This window comes from Macaca nemestrina, chromosome 5 (genome assembly GCF_043159975.1).
Source record: "Macaca nemestrina isolate mMacNem1 chromosome 5, mMacNem.hap1, whole genome shotgun sequence".
Taxonomy (NCBI): Eukaryota; Metazoa; Chordata; class Mammalia; order Primates; family Cercopithecidae; genus Macaca; species Macaca nemestrina.
This window is the reverse complement of record NC_092129.1, coordinates 64,346,892-64,360,915: the sequence shown is the minus strand read 5'-3', so window position 1 is coordinate 64,360,915 and position 14,024 is coordinate 64,346,892. Positions and strand designations below refer to the sequence as shown.

Below are 14,024 nucleotides of genomic sequence, written 5' to 3'. Positions count from 1 at the left end.
CACCTACTGACCCCTGCCTTTAAATTACTTTTATAATTTCAAGGCTTATCGAATTTACATTAAACTTAGTAAATATACATTTCTTTCACACTTTTATTATTTAAAATTTAAAAGCAATTGCCAACATTTAAAATATTATGTGTTATTTACTGTAGAACTTACAGTATTTGTGCCATACACAAGGAGATGCATTCTCATGTTCTTAAAGAACGTGTTGTTTTGAATGAAAGATACAATTAATAAAACACAGTTGTGAGGGGTAAAAGAGAGAGAAAATGCAATTTCACAATAGTTTTAGGCAATTAATATTCCTCTTGAACACATCTTTCTTTCAAACTTCTGGTAGATGTTGGCTTTGCTGGTGGGTTATATGCATAGAATGAGGAAAAGAAGAGTTAAGCATGTCTCGTGGCTTTATGGCCTGAGCTACTGAATTAATGGTGTTGCTGCTTACTGAGATGGGGAAGACTAGGAGATGAGCAATTTGAAGTAGGAATTGAGGTGAAAGTTCTACTTTAGTCATTTCTTGAAATGTCTGTTAGATTACAGGAAGCAAATTGATTTGATTTCAGGAATTTTAGGGAGAGCTTGGAAATAAAGATATAGAATTGGCAGTTATCAAGACATAGATAGCATTCAAAATGATGAGTCTAGATGAGACAATAGTAAATGAGTGAAGTATAGAAGAGACAAAGAGAAGAAGCAAAAATATTGAGCCCTGGTGCACACAATTTAGAAGTCAAGGATAAGCAGAAGATCCAGAGAAAAGAATGAGAAGGAACACCTCTTGAGATGGTCTGACATTTAATGAGGATGTGTATATGGGTTCTTTTAAATTGATCCTGAACCACATTTCCTGAATGAACCCTTTTTTCTGAAGAGTCATGTCTTGGGCTCTGGAGTTTTTATTTCCACTGTATAATTATTTCTTCTCCTTGATTGCCTTTGTTCTTTGTCATCAGAGACACTCCTTACATGGATGTTGGACCTCTTGGATTTACATTTTATGTTTGTCAACTTTTTTATTGCTTTACATTTTGAGAGGCTTCTTAATTTCCAATTCAATATCAATTTTTTTTCTTAGTTTTGGTAATTGTATTCTTAATTTTCATGGACTTTTACTTATTCAGTTATTCACTTTTTGCATATTAGTTTGTCCTTGTTTATGAATGAGTATATTCATGAATCTTAGAATACTAATGAAAGTTATTTTTAAGTTCTCTTCTCTATTTTTTTTTTCTTTTCAACTTGTTTATTGTAATCCTTAACATAAGTCATTCTTTCTGAGCCTCAACTCTGAACACATAAAATGGGGATAAGGTTGTTACAGGGGCTGAATGATGCAACAATATAAACAACTTTTAATATTATGATCAGTCCACCTCCATACGGTTTTCCATAATGGTTGTGCTAATTTATATTACTACCAGCAGTTTGTCAAGGTTCTCTTGTCTCTATATCCTCGTCAACACTTGGTGTTTTATGATTTTTTAATTGTAGCCATTCTGATTAGAGTGAGGTGTTATCTTCTTGCAGTCTTGATTTGCATTTCCCTGCTAATTAGTGATATTGAACATTTTTTTTCATATATCTTGGCCATTTGTATGTCTTCTCTTTTTTATTATTATTATACTTTAAGTTCTAGGGTACATGTGCACAACGTGCAGGTTTGTTACATATGTATACTTCTGCCATGTTGGTGTGCTGCACCCATCAACTCGTCAGCACCCATCAACTCGTCATTTACATCAGGTATAACTCCCAATGCCATCCCTTCCCCCTCCCCGCTCCCCATAATAGGCCCCAGTGTGTGATGGTCCCCTTCCTGTGTCCAAGTGATCTCATTGTTCAATTCCCACCCATGAGTGAGAATATGCGGTATTTGGTTTTCTGTTCTTGCGATAGTTTGCTGAGAATGATGGTTTCCAGCTGCATCCATGTCCCTACAAAGGACAAAAACTCATCCCTTTTTATGGCTGCATAGTATTCCATGATGTATATGTGCCACATTTTCTTAATCCAGTCTGTCACTGATGGACATTTGGGTTGATTCCAAGTCTTTGCTATTGTGAATAGTGCCGCAATAAACATACGTGTGCATGTGTCTTTATAGCAGCATGATTTATAATCCTTTGGGTATATACCCAGTAATGGGATGGCTGGGTCATATGGTATTTCTAGTTCTAGAACCTTGAGGAATTGCCATACTGTTTTCCACAATGGTTGAACTAGTTTACAATCCCACCAACAGTGTAAAAGTGTTCCTATTTCTCCACATCCTCTCCAGCACCTGTTGTTTCCTGACTTTTTAATGATTGCCATTCTAACTGGTGTGAGATGGTATCTCATTGTGGTTTTGATTTGCATTTCTCTGATGGCCAGTGATGATGAGCATTTTTTCATGTGTCTGTTGGCTGTATGAATGTCTTCTTTTGAGAAATATCTGTTCATATCCTTTGCCCACTTTTTGATGGAGTTGTTTGTTTTTTTCTTGTAAATTTGTGTGAGTTCTTTGTAGGTTCTGGATATTAGCCCTTTGTCAGATGAGTAGATTGCAAAAATTTTCTCCCATTCTATAGGTTGCCTGTTCACTCTGATGGTAGTTTCTTTTGCCATGCAGAAGCTCTTTAGTTTAATGAGATCCCATTTGTCAATTTTGGCTTTTGTTGTCATTGCTTTTGGAGTTTTAGACATGAAGTCCTTGCCCATGCCTATGTCCTGAATGGTGTTACCTAGGTTTTCTTCTAGGGTTCTTATGGTATTAGGTCTAACGTTTAAGTCTCTAATCCATCTTGAATTAATTTTCGTATAAGGAGTAAGGAAAGGATCCAGTTTCAGCTTTCTACTTATGGCTAGCCAATTTTCCAAGCACCATTTATTAAATAGGCAATCCTTTCACTATTTCTTGTTTCTCTCAGGTTTGTCAAAGATCAGATGGCTGTAGATGTGTGGTATTATTACTGAGGGCTCTGTTCTGTTCCATTGGTCTATATCTCTGTTTTGGTACCAGTACCATGCTGTTTTGGTTACTGTAGCCTTGTAGTATAATTTGAAATCAGGTAGCGTGATGCCTCCAGCTTTGTTCTTTTGACTTAGGATTGTCCTCGCAATGCGGGCTCTTTTTTGGTTCCATATGAACTTTAAAGCAGTTTTTTTCCAATTCTGTGAAGAAACTCATTGGTAGCTTGATGGGGATGGCATTGAATCTATAAAGTACCTTGGGCAGTATGGCCATTTTCACAATATTGATTCTTCCTATCCATGAGCATGCTATGTTCTTCCATTTGTTTTTATCCTCTTTTATTTCACTGAGCAGTTATTTGTAGTTCTCCTTGAAGAGGTCCTTTACATCCCTTGTAAGTTGGATTCCTAGGTATTTTATTCTCTTTGAAGCAATTTTGAATGGAAGTTCATTCATGATTTGGCTCTCTGTTTGTCTGTTACTGGTGTATAAGAATGCTTGTGATTTTTGCACATTAATTTTGTATCCTGAAACTTTGCTGAAGTTGCTTATCAGCTTAAGGAGATTTTGGGCTGAGATGATAGGGTTTTCTAAATATACAATCATGTCATCTGCAAACAGGGATAATTTGACTTCTTCTTTTCCTAACTGAATACCCTTGATTTCTTTCTCTTGCCTGATTGCCCTAGCCAGAACTTCCAGCACTATGTTGAATAGGAGTGGTGAGAGAGAGCATCCCTGTCTTGTGCCAGTTTTCAGAGGGAATGCTTCCAGTTTTTGCCCATTCAGTATGATATTGGCTGTGGTTTTGTCATAAATAGCTCTTATTATTTTGAGATACGTTCAATCAATACTGAATTTATTGAGAGTTTTTAGCATGAAGGGCTGTTGAATTTTGTCAAAGGCCTTTTCTGCATCTATTATTGAGATAATCATGTGGTTTTTGTCTTTAGTTCTGTTTATATGCTGGATTACGTTTATTGATTTGCGTATGTTGAACCAACGTTGCATCCCAGGGATGAAGCCCACTTGACCATGGTGGATAAGCCTTTTGATGTGCTGCTGGATTCAGTTTGCCAGTATTTTATTGAGGATATTTGCATCGATGTTCATCAGGGATATTGGTCTAAAATTCTCTTTTTTTGTTGTGTCTCTGCCAGGCTTTGGTATCAGGATGATGTTGGCCTCATAAAATGAGTTAGGGAGGATTCCCTCTTTTTCCATTGATTGGAATAGTTTCAGAAGGAATGGTACCAGCTCCTCATTGTACCTCTGGTAGAATTCAGCAGTAAATCTATCTGGTCCTGGACTTTTTTTGGTTGGTAGGCTATTAATTATTGCCTCAATTTCAGAGCCTGCTATTGGTCTATTCAGGGATTCAACTTCTTCCTGCTTTAGTCTTGGGAGAGTGTAAGTGTCCAGGAAATTATCCATTTCTTCTAGATTTTCTAGTTTATTTGCATAGAGGTGTTTATAGTATTGTCTGATGGTAGTTTATATTTCTGTGGGGTCGGTGGTGATATCTCCTTTATCATTTTTTATTACATCTGTTTGATTCTTCTCTCTTTTCTTCTTTATTAGTCTTGCTAGTGGTCTATCAATTTTGTGGATCTTTTCAAAAAACCAGCTCCTGGATTCATTGATTTTTTGGAGGGTGTTTTTGTGTCTCTATCTCCTTCAGTTCTGCTCTGATCTTAGTTATTTCTTGCCTTCTGCTAGCTGTTGAATGTGTTTGCTCTTGTTTCTCTAGTTCTTTTAATTGTGATGTTAGAGTGTCAATTTTAGATCTTTCCTGCTTTCTCTTGTGGGCATTTAGTGCTATAAATTTCCCTCTACACACTGCTTTAAATGTGTCCCAGAGATTCTGGTATGTTGTATCTTTGTTCTCATTGGTTTCAAAGAACATCTTTATTTCTGCCTTCATTTCATTATGTACCCAGTAGTCATTCAGGAGCAGGTTGTTCAGTTTCCAAGTAGTTGAGCGGTTTTGAATGAGATTCTTAGTCCTGAGTTACAGTTTGATTGCACTGTGGTCTGAGAGAGAGTTTGTTATAATTTCTGTTCTTGTACATTTGCTGAGGAGTGCTTTACTTCCAATTATGTCGTCAATTTTGGAATAAGTGCGATGTTCTGCTGAGAAGAATGTATATTCTGTTGATTTGGGGTGGAGAGTTCTGTAGATGTCTTTTAGGTCTGCTTGGTGCAGAGTTGAGTTCAATTCCTGGATATCCTTGTTAACTTTCTGTCTTGTGGATCTGTCTAATGTTGACAGTGGAGTGTTGAAGTCTCTCATTATTATTGTATGGGAGTCTAAGTCTCTTTGTAAGTCTCTAAGGACTTGCTTTATGAATCTGGGTGCTCCTATATTGGGTGCATATATATTTAGGAGAGTTAGCTCTTCCTGTTGAATTGATCCCTTTACCATTATGTAATGGCCTTCTTTGTCTCTTCTGATCTTTGATGGTTTAAAGTCTGTTTTATCAGAGACTAGGATTGCAACCCCTGGATTTTTTTTGTTCTCTGTTTGCTTGGTAGATCTTCCTCCGTCCCTTTATTTAGAGCCTATGTATGTCTCTGCATGTGAGATGGGTCTCCTAAATACAGCAAACTGATGGGTCTTGACTCTTTATCCAATTTGCCAGTCTGTGTCTTTTAATTGGAGCATTTAGTCCATTTACATTTAAGGTTAATATTGTTATGTGTGAAGTTGGTCCTTTGAATGTGATATTAGCTGGTTATTTTGCTCATTAGTTGATGCAGTTTCTTCCTAGCCTCGATGGTCTTTACATTTTGGCATGTTTTTGCAAAGGCTGTTACCGGTTGTTCCTTTCCGTGTTTAGTGCTTCCTTCAGGGTCTCTTGTAAGGCAGGCCTAGTGGTGACAAAATCTCTAAGCATTTGCTTGTCGGTAAAGGATTTTATTCCTTCTTCACTTATGAAAATTATTTTGGCTAGATATGAAATTCTGGGTTTAAAATTCTTTTCTTTAAGAATGTTGAATATTGGCCCCCACTCTTTTCTGGCTGGTAGGGTTTCTGCACAGAGATCTGCTCTTAGTCTGATGGGCTTCCCTTTGTGTGTGACCTGACCTTTCTCTCTGGCTGCCCTTAACATTTTTTCCTTCATTTCAACTTTGGTGAATCTGACAGTTATGTGTCTTGGAGTTGCTCTTCTTGAGGAGTATCTTTGTGGCATTCTCTGTATTTCCTGACTTTGAATGTTGGCCTGCCTTACTAGGTTGGGGAAGTTCTCCTGGATGATATCTTGCAGAGTGTTTTCCAACTTGGTGCCATTTTCCCCCTCACTTTCAGGCACCCCAATCAGATGTAGATTTGGTCTTTTCACATAATCCTATACTTTTTGAAGGTTTTGTTCATTTCTTTTTCCTCTTTTTTCTTTAGCCTTCTCTTCCCGCTTCATTTCATTCATTTGGTCCTCAATCGCTGATACTCTGTCTTCCAGTTGATGAAGTCAGTTACTGAAGCTTGTGTATTTGTCATGTATTTCTTATGTCATGGTTTTTATCTCTGTCAGTTCGTTTATGGCCTTCTCTGCATTGATTATTCTAGTTATCCATTCTTCCATTCTTTTTTCAAGATTTTTAGCTTCTTTGAGCTGGGTACATAATTCCTCCTTTAGCTCTGAGAAGTTTGATAGACTTCTTCTCTCAACTTGTCAAAGTCATTCTGTGTCCAACTTTGATCCATTGCTGGCGATGAGCTGCGTTCCTTTTGAGGGGGAGATGCACTTTTATTTTTTGAATTTCCAGCTTTTCTGCCCTGGTTTTTCCTCATCTTTGTGGTTTTATATGCCTTTGGTCTTTGATGATGGTGATGTACTGATGGGGTTTTGGTGTGAGTGTCCTTTCTGTTTGTTAGTTTTTCTTCTAACAGTCAGGATCCTCTGGTGTAGATCTGTTTTTGCTTGAGGTCCACTCCAGACCCTGTTTGCCTGGGTATCAGCAGCGGAGGCTTCAGAAGATAGAATATTGCTGATCAACGAGTGTTCATGTCTGATTCTTGCTCTGGAAGCTTCGTCTCAGGGGTGTACCCTGCCGTGTGAGGTGTGGGATGTCAGTCTGCACCTAGTGGGGAATGTCTCCCAGGTAGGCTACTCAGGGGTCAGGGACCCACTTGAGCAGGCAGTCTGTCCGTTCTCAGATCTCAACCATCGTGTTGAGAGATCCACTGCTCTCTTCAAAGCTGTCAGACAGGGTCATTTGCATCTGAAGAGGTTTCTGCTGCTTTTTTTTTTAGCTATGCCCTGTTGCCAGAGGTGGAGTCTACAGAGACAGGCAGGCCTCCTTGAGCTGCTGTGGGCTCCACCCAGTTCAAGCTTCCTGGTGGCTTTGTTTACCTATTTAAGCCTTAGAAATGGTGGGCGCCCCTCCCCCAGCCTTGCTGCTGCCTTGCAGTTAGATTGCAGACTGCTGTGCTAGCAATGAGGGAGGCTCCATGGGCATGGGAACCTGTGGGCCACCTGTGGGATATAATCTCCTGATGTGCCGTTTGCTAAGACCCTTGGTAAAGCGCAGTATTAGTGTGGGAGTTACCTGATTTTCCAGGTGTCATGTTTCTCAGTTCCTCTGGCTAGGAAAAGGGATTCCCTTCCCCCTTGTGCATCCCAGGTGAGGCGATGCCTCACCCTGCTTCATCTCTCACTGGTTGGGCTGCACCAGCTGACCAGCACTGATAGTCTGGCACTCCCCAGTCAGATGAACCCAGTACCTCAGTTGACAATGCAGAAATCACCCATCTTCTGTGTCGCTTGCTCTGGGAGCTAGAGACTGGAGCTGTTCCTATTCGGCCATCTTGCTCCGGGTCCCAAGTTCTCTTACTGGAACTATACTTTTTCCTCCTGAATCGATTGTTTTCCATTCATTTTGATCTTACTTTTTTTGTGTTATTGTTTTAGGTAACATCATTCTTAGTTGTTCATATTTACTATGTGAAAGATGAGGTTGATTATTGTATATGGCTGTCATAAGTTTCCTCTGCTATTACTGGCCTCTGTACCTGTGAGAGATGTTGGGGGCAAGCTGTGCTCAGGTGGGCAGATCCTATCTTTCTCAGCAGACTCAAATCAGACAACCCACCTATATACTTCCTCCGCCCCACCTTGAATGAAAAAACAAGGAGGGTCTGTTGTGGGGTACACCTCTCACTCTGAGAACATTTGCTCCCCGAGTTGATGTTTTAATTTTTAAATAAAGTATTTCTTCAGCTTCACTTACAGTATCAAAGCTGCATGTGCAGGTGAGAGTGAACCTTACTTCAGGTACTCAACTATGCAAGAAAGCTTACGTTTCTTTCTTTTCTTTTTTTTTTATTATTATTATACTTTAAGTTCTAGGGTACATGTTCATAACGTGCAGGTTTGTTACATATGTATCCTTGTGACATGTTGGTGTGCTGCACCCATCAACTCGTCATCACCCATTAACTCGTCATTTACATCAGGTATAACTCCCAATGCAATCCCTCCCCCCTCCCCCCTCCCCATGATAGGCCCCGGTGTGTGATGTTCCCCTTCCTGAGTCCAAGTGATCTCATTGTTCAGTTCCCACCTATGAGTGAGAACATGTGGTGTTTGGTTTTCTGTTCTTGTGATAGTTTGCTAAGAATGATGGTTTCCGGCTACATCCATGTCCCTACAAAGGACACAAACTCATCCTTTTTGATGGCTGCATAGTATTCCAGGGTGTATATGTGCCACATTTCCTTAATCCAATCTGTCACTGATGGACATTTGGGTTGATTCCAAGTCTTTGCTATTGTGAATAGTGCTGCAATAAACATACATGTGCATGTGTCTTTATAGCAGCATGATTTATAATCCTTTGGGTATATACCCAGTAATGGGATGGCTGGGTCATATGGTACATCTAGTTCTAGATCCTTGAGGAATTGCCATACTGTTTTCCATAATGGTTGAACTAGTTTACAATCCCACCAACAGTGTAAAAGCGTTCTTATTTCTCCACATCCTCTCCAGCACCTGTTGTTTCCTGACTTTTTAATGATTGCCATTCTAACTGGTGTGAGATGGTATCTCATTGTGGTTTTGATTTTCATTTCTCTGATGGCCAGTGATGATAAGCATTCCTTCATATGTCTGTTAGCTGTATGAATGTCTTCTTTTGAGAACTGTCTGTTCATGTCCTTTGCCTACTTTTTGATGGGGTTGTTTGTTTTTTTCTTGTAAATTTGTTTGAGATCTTTGTAGGTTCTGGATATTAGCCCTTTGTCAGATGAGTAGATTGCAAAAATTTTCTCCCATTCTGTAAGTTGCCTGTTCACTCTGATGGTAGTTTCTTTTGCCGTGCAGAAGCTCTTTAGTTTAATGAGATCTCATTTGTCAATTTTGGCTTTTGCTGCCGTTGCTTTTGGTGTTTTAGACATGAAGTCTTTGCCCATGCCTTTGTCCTGAATGGTACTACCTAGGTTTTCCTCTAGGGTTTTTATGGTATTAGGTCTAACATTTAAGTCTCTAATCCATCTTGAATTAATTTTCGTATAAGGAGTAAGGAAAGGATCCAGTTTCAGCTTTCTACTTATGGCTAGCCAATTTTCCCAGCACCATTTATTAAGTAGGGAATCCTTTCCCCATTTCTTGTTTCTCTCAGGTTTGTCAAAGATCAGATGGCTGTAGATGTGTGGTATTATTTCTGAGGACTCTGTTCTGTTCCATTGGTCTATATCTCTGTTTTGGTACCAGTACCATGCTGTTTTGGTTACTGTAGCCTTGTAGTATAGTTTGAAGTCAGGTAACGTGATGCCTCCAGCTTTGTTCTTTTGACTTAGGATTGTCTTGGTGATGCGGGCTCTTTTTTGGTTCCATATGAACTTTAAAGTAGTTTTTTCCAATTCTGTGAAGAAACTCATTGGTAGCTTGATGGGGATGGCATTGAATCTATAAATTACCTTGGGCAGTATGGCCATTTTCACGATATTGATTCTTCCTATCCATGAGCATGGTATGTTCTTCCATTTGTTTGTGTCCTCTTTTATTTCACTGAGCAGTGGTTTGTAGTTCTCCTTGAAGAGGTCCTTTACATCCCTTGTAAGTTGGATTCCTAGGTATTTTATTCTCTTTCAAGCAATTGTGAATGGAAGTTCATTCATGATTTGGCTCTCTGTTTGTCTATTACTGGTGTATAAGAATGCTTGTGATTTTTGCACATTAATTTTGTATCCTGAGACTTTGCTGAAGTTGCTTATCAGCTTAAGGAGATTTTGGGCTGAGACCATGGGATTTTCTAAATATACAATCATGTCATCTGCAAACAGGGACAATTTGACTTCTTCTTTTCCTAACTGAATACCCTTGATTTCTTTCTCTTGCCTGATTGCCCTAGCCAGAACTTCCAACACTATGTTGAATAGGAGTGGTGAGAGAGGGCATCCCTGTCTTGTGCCAGTTTTCAAAGGGAATTTTTCCAGTTTTTGCCCATTCAGTATGATATTGGCTGTGGGTTTGTCATAAATAGCTTTTATTATTTTGAGGTATGTTCCATCAATACCGAATTTATTGAGCGTTTTTCGCATGAAGGGCTGTTGAATTTTGTCAAAAAGCCTTTTCTGCATCTATTGAGATAATCATGTGGTTCTTGTGTTTGGTTCTGTTTATATGCTGGATTATGTTTATTGATTTGCGTATGTTGAACCAGCCTTGCATCCCAGGGATGAAGCCCACTTGACCATGGTGGATAAGCTTTTTGCTGTGCTGCTGAATCCGGTTTGCCAGTATTTTATTGAGGATTTTTGCATCGATGTTCATCAGGCATATTGGTCTAAAATTCTCTTTTTTGTTGTTGTGTCTCTGCCAGGCTTTGGTATCAGGATGATGTTGGCCTCATAAAATGAGTTAGGGAGGATTCCCTCTTTTTCTATTGATTGGAATAGTTTCAGAAGGAATGGTACCAGCTCCTCCTTGTACCTCTGGTAGAATTCAGCTGTGAATCCATCTGGTCCTGGACTTTTTTTGGTTCATAGGCTATTAATTATTGCCTCAATTTCAGAGCCTGCTATTGGTCTATTCAGGGATTCAACTTCTTCCTGGTTTAGTCTTGGAAGAGTGTAAGTGTCCAGGAAATTATCCATTTCTTCTAGATTTTCCAGTTTATTTGCGTAGAGGTGTTTATAGTATTCTCTGATGGTAGTTTGTATTTCTGTGGGGTCGGTGGTGATATCCCCTTTATCATTTTTAATTGCGTCAATTTGATTTTTCTCTCTTTTCTTCTTTATTAGTCTTTCTAGTGGTCTGTCAATTTTGTTGATCTTTTAAAAAAACCAACTCCTGGATTCATTGATTTTTTGGAGGGTGTTTTTGTGTCTCTATCTCCTTCAGTTCTGCTCTGATCTTAGTTATTTCTTGCCTTCTGCTAGCTTTTGAATGTGTTTGCTCTTGTTTCTCTAGTTCTTTTAATTGTGATGTTAGAGTGTCAATTTTAGATCTTTCCTGCTTTCTCTTGTGGGCATTTAGTGCTATAAATTTCCCTCTACACACTGCTTTAAATGTGTCCCAGAGATTCTGGTATGTTGTATCTTTGTTCTCATTGGTTTCAAAGAACATCTTTATTTCTGCCTTCATTTTGTTATGTACCCAGTATTCATTCAGGAGCAAGATGTTCAGTTTCCATGTAGTTGAGCCGTTTTGATTGAGTTTCTTAGTCCTGAGTTCTAGTTTGATTGCACTGTGGTCTGAGAGAGAGTTTGTTATAATTTCTGTTCTTGTACATTTGCTGAGGAGTGCTTTACTTCCAATTATGTGGTCAATTTTGGAAGAAGTGTTATGTGGTGCTGAGAGGAATGTATATTCTGTTGATTTGAGGTGGACAGTTCTATAGATGTCTATTAGGTCTGCTTGCTGCTGAGATGAGTTCAATTCCTGGATATCCTTGTTAACTTTCTGTCTCGTTGATCTGTCTAATGTTGACAGTGGAGTGTTGAAGTCTCTCATTATTATTGTATGGGAGTCTAAGTCTCTTTGTATGTCTCTAAGGACTTGCTTTATGAATCTGGGTGCTCCTGTATTGGGTGCATATATATTTAGGATAGTTAGCTCTTCCTGTTGAATTGATCCCTTTACCATTATGTAATGGCCTTCTTTGTCTCTTTTGATCTTTGATGGTTTAAAGTCTGTTTTATCAGAGACTAGGATTGCAACCCCTGCTTTTTTTTGTTCTCCATTTGCTTGGTAAATCTTCCTCCATCTCTTTATTTTGAGCCTATGTATGTCTCTGTGTGTGGGATGGGTCTCCTGAATACAGCAGACTGAAGGGTCTTGTCTCTTTATCCAGTTTGCCAGTCTGTGTCTTTTAATTGGAGCATTTAGTCCATTTACATTTAAGGTTAAGATTGTTTTGTGTGAACTTGATCCTGCCATTATGATATTAACTGGTTATTTTGCTCGTTAGTTGATGCAGTTTCTTCCTAGCCTCGATGGTCTTTACATTTTGGCATGTTTTTGCAATGGCTGGTACTGGTTGTTCCTTTCCATGTTTAGTGCTTCCTTCAGGGTCTCTTGTAAGGCAGGCCTAGTGGTGACAAAATCTCTAAGCATTTGCTTATCTGTAAAGGATTTTATTTCTCCTTCACTTATGAAACTTAGTTTGGCTGGATATGAAATTCTGGGTTTAAAATTCTTTTCTTTAAGAATGTTGAATATCGGCCCCCACTCTCTTCTGGCTTGTAGAGTTTCTTCCGAGAGGTCTGCTGTTAGTCTGATGGGCTTCCCTTTGTGGGTAACCTGACCTTTCTCTCTGGCTACCCTTAAGATTTTTTCCTTCATTTCAACTTTGGTGAATCTGACAATTATGTGTCTTGGAGTTGCTCTTCTCGAGGAGTATCTTTGTGGCGTTCTCTGTATTTCCTGGATTTGAATGTTGGCCTGCCCTACTAGGTTGGGGAAGTTCTCCTGGATGATATCCTGAAGAGTGTTTTCCAACTTGGTTCCATATTCCCCCTCACTTTCAGGCATCCCTATCAGACGTAGGTTTGGTCTTTTTACATAATCCCATACTTCTTGCAGGCTTTGTTCATTTCTTTTTCTTCTTTTTTCTTTTGGTTTCTCTTCTCGCTTCATTTCGTTCATTTGATCCTCAATCCCTGATTCTCTTTCTTCCAGTTGATTGAGTTGGTTACTGAAGCTTGTGCATTTGTCACGTATTTCTCGTGTCATGGTTTTCATCTCTTTCATTTCGTTTATGACCTTCTCTGCATTAATTACTCTAGCCTTCAATTCTTCCACTTTTTTATTCAAGATTTTTTGTTTCTTTACGCTGGGTACGTAATTCCTCCTTTAGCTTTGAGAAGTTTGATGGACTGAAGCCTTCTTCTCTCATCTCGTCAAAGTCATTCTCCGTCAAGCTTTGATCCGTTGCTGGCGATGAGCTGCGCTCCTTTGCCGAGGGAGATGCGCTCTTATTTTTTGAATTTCCAGCTTTTCTGCCCTGCTTTTTCCCCATCTTTGTGGTTTTATCTGCCTCTGGTCTTTGATGATGATGGTGACGTACTGATGGGGTTTTGGTGTAGGTGTCCTTCCTGTTTGATAGTTTTCTTTCTAACAGTCAGGACTCTGAGCTGTAGGTCTGTTGGAGATTGCTTGAGTTCCACTCCAGACCCTGTTTGCCTGGGTGTCAGTAGCAGAGGCTGCAGAGATAGAATATTTCTGAACAGCGAGTGTACCTGTCTGATTCTTGCTTTGGAGGCTTCCTCTCAGGGGTGTACTCCACCCTGTGAGGTGTGGGGTGTCAGACTGCCCCTAGTGGGGGATGTCTCGCAGTTAGGCTACTCAGGGGTCAGGGACCCACTTGAGCAGGCAGTCTTTCCCTTCTCAGATTTCAACCTCCGTGTTGGGAGATCCACTGCTCTCTTCAAAGCTGTCAGACAGAGTCGTTTGCGTCTGCAGAGGTTTCTGCTGCTTTTGTTTATCTGTGCCCTGTCCCCAGAGGTAGAATCTACCCAGACAGGCAGGTTTCCTTGAGCTGCTGTGAGCTCCACCCAGTTCGAGCTTCCCAGCAGCTTTGTTTACCTACTTAAGCCTCAGCAATGGCGGGCGCC

At 39.7% G+C, this 14,024-nt stretch overlaps 1 protein-coding gene across 4 annotated transcripts in view; it reads left to right on the top strand.

Moving 5' to 3' along the window:
- Nucleotides 1-14,024, top strand: part of LOC105488972 (EPM2A glucan phosphatase, laforin) — a 131,186-nt gene that overhangs the window by 60,929 nt on the left and 56,233 nt on the right. The window lies entirely within an intron of this gene.